Source organism: Aedes aegypti, chromosome 2 (assembly GCF_002204515.2).
Source record: "Aedes aegypti strain LVP_AGWG chromosome 2, AaegL5.0 Primary Assembly, whole genome shotgun sequence".
Classification (NCBI taxonomy): domain Eukaryota; kingdom Metazoa; phylum Arthropoda; class Insecta; order Diptera; family Culicidae; genus Aedes; species Aedes aegypti.
Window position 1 is genome coordinate 416,099,652 of NC_035108.1, and position 6,693 is coordinate 416,106,344.

The window sequence follows — 6,693 nt, forward strand, 5'->3', positions numbered from 1 at the left end:
AGAATACGCTTCCGCAACTTCAATAATTTTAAATAAATCAAAATGTGTGGCCTTTTCATGATTCTTATTCCGGACGCTTCCTCACTTTTGCCTCATATTCCGGACACTTTGAATCAAATTCCGGACAGCTCATGATAATCATTGATGGAACAGTCAAATCATCAATCGAAATCGTTAAATCACCAAAGAGACATCTAAGGTAGTTGGGCATTATACATTTTCAAAGATATTTATGGAAAAAGTTTACTAAAACGAGCCTTGAAATTGAGAACTTTTGAACAGCAAAAATTGAAACATTTCGCGTGAAATGTTTCCCATACAAAGTAGAGGGTCCGGAATTTGAAGTTGTCCGTAATATGAATCAAAACGGTATGTAATTTCAATTGAATGCACCTAATCGAATTCGCAATATTACTCGATAAAATCATTGAACGCCGAACAAGTGTTCGTCGCTCGCCATACAGGAGCAAGCGACAAGATCAAAGAATCAAACACTACTAACGCGATCCGATACTATTCCACCGTGCTATGCGAACGACACGCGACATGTTTGATCCTGCTCTCATCGCCCGCCCCCACAGGAGCAAGCGTCAACCTCCTTGGTTTATTTTTTTATTTTTTTTCGTAGTGTTATAGTGCAAAACCTCCAACAAAAGAGCAGTTTTTCAAATTGTCTTTTGGTCATGAACCTTTCATTTATTATCACAAAAATAAGCTCCTAACCAACACAAGCAACTTTGGTGAATATGCTGATAATCTACAAATGATAATTATTCTTGTTTTGGTTATATTAACACTTCAGTGTTTGCGCTGTTCAATTTTGTACACAAACAGGTGGGCTACCCTCGCTTTTCGTACAAAGCATCAGCGCGATACTTGAGGGTTTACAACATAATGAGGATTTACAAATTCTGCATTAAATTATTGTATTTGAAAGAAAACACTACGAAAAAAAATATATCGCTACAATGTGTTTATATCAGGGCCCAGATAGCCGTAGCGATAAATGCGCAGCTATACAGCATGACCATGCTGAGGGTCGTGGGTTTGAATCCCGCTGGTCGAGTAACTTTTCGTAAAGTAAATTTTCTCGATTCCCAGGGCATAGAGTATCTTCGTACCGCCACACGATATATACATGCAAAAATGGTCAATCGGCAAAGAAAGCTCTCAGTTTAACTGTGGAAGTGCTCATATGAACATTAAGCTGAGAAGCAGGCTTTGTCCCATTTGGGACGTAAAGCCAGAAAGAAGAAGAAGTGTTTATAACATGTTTGCCTTTTCGTGTAAAGAATGTTTCGTCCGAATTTTACAGTCGTCATAATTTTACAGATTTTGTCGTAGTGTGTACGAATTCCTTCGAAAAGGTGTATTTACCTGGTTACCTAGGTATATAAAAGATCATTGATAAAATACATGGTCATAGCAATTCAAGGAAGTAGAATACATGAGACTGCTGTGGCAACTTTTGTCAAGGCCTGTGAAGAGACCTTCTTGGAAACTTTTGTTGAGATCTTTGTCGAGATCTCTGTTTATAGAGACTACTGTGAAGACCTATGTGCAGGCTTGATAATACTCCTGAATATCATCAGAGTTCGGTTTTATATTCTAGAGCAGCGTGCGAGTGAAAAATATGCAGTATTTGAAATTAGGCAAAATTGTGCCTATCTCAACTATTTTGCCTATCCCTTGCAGCTTTTTACAGTAATTTTCATCTTTTTCATTAAAAAAATATGAACAGATCGTTGATTACGCTTGTAGTTTTAAGGTGTATAATCCCCAATTCTCCGCTTCTCCGAACATTTTGTCATGTTCATTTCATAAGTGTTCCAATTTTCATTACATAAAAAATATGTAATGTATTTTAAATGAACTTCATATTAAAAGAAAATATGCCGCCTCCGCATAAGAGTACCGACCATTAACTCACCGACATCCTGATTTCCGTTCCGATTTTTTGCCTCATAGGGTTGTCGCTCTGCGATCACCTCGATGGAATATTGTCACGCTACACGACGTGACTGCTTCGACCCCTTCGGATTCAAGTCCAAATGAAAACTTTCCCCAACAGCAACAACATCACCTTATTGCCGCGCCGGTTGGATGACGTGTTTGACCTCCCCGTTCTACTGACAGGCCGCCGCCGCCTTGCTTTGCTTCTACCGAGGCGGTGGTGGTTGAAATGAACATGACTTCGTACTCTCTGCACCTGTTGGTTGCTTGTCGGGCGACAACAACCACGAAAGGCAGGAAGTCAAAGTTTCACTTTTATTTCGTTGTGTGATCGTAGAGCCGGGCTGACGCAAGTAGGAACCTTAATAGTGCGTTTTGCCGTCCACGACGAGACGCGAAGGCTTGTTCGAAACGTTTTTGCCCATATCGGGACGGGCACATTGATGTACACTACCGGCAGCGCGGGGGAACGCCCATGACCGGTATAAATCTGAAATCATGTTCGTTCGATTGCCAGACGGGTCGAACAAATCGTAGCAAAATTATATATGATGCAAAAGTCTTAGGATGTGTAGCAAGTGATATATCTCTTTCCGATGAAAGCTGTTTTCTCATGATGAAAGTTATCCACATTTATTCAAACGGCATGCATTAAGAAAAGATCCTGGACCGACCGGGAATCGAACGGATACCCTCAGCAGCTCCAATGTGACCTCATAATGTAGATACAATGAAATTTTCAATCAGGTATATTTTCTTACTATTCAAAATTGCAGCCTCGTAGAAGTATTGTTGAGTTCCTGCTTTTTTTCTCTTTTTCAGATAATGGGTTTCTCCCCATACAGACAAAAACTGCGCACTTAGTCTGGACTAATCGCAGAATGTCAGTAGAAAGAAAAGCCGTGTAACAAGTTTCTAGGAAACGTATAACATAGCTGCAAGGTTTAGATGTCTGCACCTCACCACCCCGAACGCCATTACCCCAAATAGGTCAATGTCCCAAAATCTATTGAAAAATGGTGCCGGTACCAACGGTTGTGAATATATCAGTAGCTGTGGTTATGGAGTAAAACGTATATTTACGATAAATAAAAAAACATATGTTATTTTCTGTCTGAAAGATTGCCTTTAGTTTAGCTGATTTGCCAAATTTTAGCTTTTGCATTATGAGACGTTTATATAAATAATTGAATTTTCACAAAAATTTAGCACCCGTAGTTGCCATAGTTTTCCAGTAGTGGATCAACTGATGGAAGCAGCATCCAAAATAGATGTATAAAATCAATAAAAGTTAATAGATACACTGAATTGTTCAACATTTTCTGTCAAAGCTTGCAAAAGAGCGCAGCCACAAATTCCATCAAACAAAAAAGTTCGAGCACAAATTATACTCGGAAAATAGCCACCCTTTTCAACTTTTTTCTCAGTAGATAGAAGTTGCAAAATTCAATTATGAATAACTTTTCTGAAGACCTCAAACGTCTTCAGTCGACGAGAACAGAGAAAACACTATTTTTCCTGCTAATTTGTCGAATGATCCCATTGTGCATTGGTACCGGCCATGGTACCGGCACGCTGGTTTAGGGACAAAATGTCGAAAGACAAAATTTCAAATGCAAAAACGTAGAAAAGGACAGAACGTCTAAAGCGGTGATTTTTTCCCATTGTTTGCCAGAGTTATTTTTTCACAATGGGGGTTGATTAAATACGGTAAGAACAACGTTTGGCATACAATGAATAATTTACTTCTTCGAAATTCTTCCAATAAGTGTCGCTTCCTTCAATTTCTTTCTTTTCGACGTTTTGACTTTTCAACGTTTGGCATCCCAAGATTTTGGATCCGACGTTTTGTAATCCAGCCTTACACACTAGCGCAGTATTGTGTTTTGTGGGTAATAATAATTTAGTGACTAAACGTCGGATTCTAGAACGTCGAATGCCTAAACGTCGAAAAGCCAAACCGTCAAAAGGAAAGAATAGGAATGGAACGAACATTTCTTGGAAGAATGATTCTTGCGTGGGCCACTTGTTCGATGATGACCACTTGTTCGGGGTATAATGCGATTATCGCATTCAATCTCGAATCCGATAAGGCGTAATTATATCATGGATCGCATCACCAACCACTTGTGACTCCCAGGTAGGTAAAGACCTTATCCCACTAACCTTATATCTTTTCCATGAAATCTATGGAGATGCAGAGGTATATTCGGTCTCAAGTAACAACGGATGTCTAACTAACATTCCTTCTCTTCCCTGATGACCGTAAGGACGTGGCCGGCGCCGTTATTGATTTTTGAAATTTGAGCTCTCGATTTGTGCACATTGAAGAATGATAAGCTATTCCCAAGCCCCATTCATTCTTCTTCTTGGCATTAACGTCCTTACAGGGACAGAACCTGCTTCTCAGCTTAGTGTTCTTATGAGCACTTCCACAGTTATTAATTGAGAGCTTTCTTTGCCAAAGTTACCATGTTCGCATTCGTATATCGTGTGTGTTTGGGCACTCTATTTATTTTATAGCAGCTTTTCGAAGCAGCTCAAAAACTAAAAGGATTTATTTAGTTATCATAATGTTACAATGAGAAATGCTCATCAATCTACTTACTCAAATAGTTTCCTCCTTCCTCACAAATCCCACTTCTTCCTGAATCCTTTTACTCCTTCCTTTGCCTTTTTCTTGTCCCTGATATTTCAACAATTCATTAATAACAGTTTCGTTTTCTCTTTTCAGGTTACTTACAAATCCGTACGATGCACAGCAACGTAACGGTTGTGCTCCTATACTTCGGTTCGCGTGTGGTACAAACTGTGGTAAGTATTTGCTATTTAAGATAACTTTCATTATGATTCCAATTATTTTATTTACTTACAGGTTAATAATTCAATTATCGAGCAAATTATTGCCACCTCCTGTTTGCTTACACGTAATTATATAATAAATTTGTGAGATTACAAAACACGATTGAATATGCGTTTACTTGTTTTGATATTCATTTTCCTTTCTCCCATTCTTGCCGATTGCTTCCGTATTCCCCTTGTCAGCTGTCATTTCCAGGATTCGGCAATTAAACCGCCGTCTACTGCCCAGCGGTGTTAACAGTGTGGCAGGTACGATTATACTCTATGCCCAGGAAAGACAAAGAAATTTCTATTAAGAAAAGATCCTTGACCGATCGAGAATCGAGCCCAGACACCTTCAGCATGACTTTGCTTTGTAGCCGCGGTCTCTAAGCACTAGGCTAAGGAAGGCCCCCTGTTTTTATCAGTATCCTACGTTTCTCCCTTCCAGATCAGACATAGCTGAAAAAAATATGGAATTTCATGAAAAGAAACGTGAGTGAAATCCAATATTGAATTGAAATGGAGTAACGTCAACTATCTCTAACTTGATTTTGAAGAGTTTATTGGAGGTATGTAGTTAAATTCGACCTTCTTTTCAAATTTTGGAAAATTCGGAACAATCATTTTAACGTTCAAAACAGTAAATAGACAGCATCGAGTTTGTGAACATCAAGTTAGAGAAGTAGACCAATATTCAGGGGTCAAAGTACACTTTTATTGAACATACTTTTCACGTACCGTAATTTCGGGTGAAATTGATCATTTTTCACGGTTTTTCTAGTCTGTTTTCTTAAATGTTAACAATGCCAAACAACTAAATGCAGGAAAACAAGTACGAAGGTAAGCCTCATTGATTCATGTACCGAAATCTTCCAACAAATGTAATTTTAATGTTAACAAATATCTCTAAAATAAAAAATCAGGGGATTTCATTTCGGGGCGAAATTGATCACTTGTCAATGTCATTATTGTTTGTTTTCAAAACAACTCTACATGATAAAATTGAGCTCCCTGAGTCCGAATATGCTTGTCAAATTCTTAACAATGCAATATTTAAATAAATAACGAATAGTTAAATTTACAGAATTTCGCGGAAAGCGCCTAAATGTATGCAATTTCCTAAGAAATTCAATGATATGTAACAGAAATTCAATTCTTTCAACCATTTGAACTAATTGGTACGAGTTTTGGTGATGAAATCTGGTTTAGCGATATATCTCTAGCATCCTCACAAACTTTCAGGTTTAAACCATGTTCAAATCCTTGCTTAGAAATAGAAGTTTATAGGTGTTTGTCAATACTGCACCGTGCATGATTTTAAAATTTTTCATTATTTTCATAGTAATGAACATTATTCAACTCAAAAAACTTCACAACACATAATTTGACAATAGTTACGACAAGCAACATTTATTTACTGCAGTTTAAATTGATATTTATGCTCCATTACGAATAAATAAAATCGTGTGATACGATGATCAATTTCACCCGATTTTACGGTACTAACACACTTAATATGCATACCTTTTTTGTTTCTCGATGGTATTTTAAGGATATTTTCAAAAATTTCCCGTAACACTCTTCTAGCTTATGGTCGAAAAAAACTTGATAATATGGTCTAGGTGATTCCGGATTGTCTTGAGGTACCAAAATTGGCCAAATCATCCATTCAACGAATATCTCAAGGCCATTATTATTTTGTTATATTGCATGATGCGTGAGTAGGTTATTGTTTTTGGCAAAGTTGTTCAACAGATACAGAATTACCTGACAATAACAAACCTAATAGCCAATTTAACCACCAGGTGCCGCTAGTAACAAAATTTCTTCAATCTTTTACTTCTATATATTCTAATAAGCCAAGTTTCGGCAAAGTTATGCAACAGATCAAAAGTT

General features: G+C 37.7%; 1 long non-coding RNA gene across 1 annotated transcript; it reads left to right on the forward strand.

The window, feature by feature from the left end:
- The first annotated feature begins 4,677 nt into the window (after nt 1-4,677).
- LOC110676029 lies at nt 4,678-4,918 on the forward strand. Its single transcript, XR_002500015.1, has 2 exons — nt 4,678-4,767; nt 4,829-4,918. It is a non-coding gene; the product is annotated as an uncharacterized LOC110676029 (long non-coding RNA).
- Nucleotides 4,919-6,693: the final 1,775 nt, after the last annotated feature.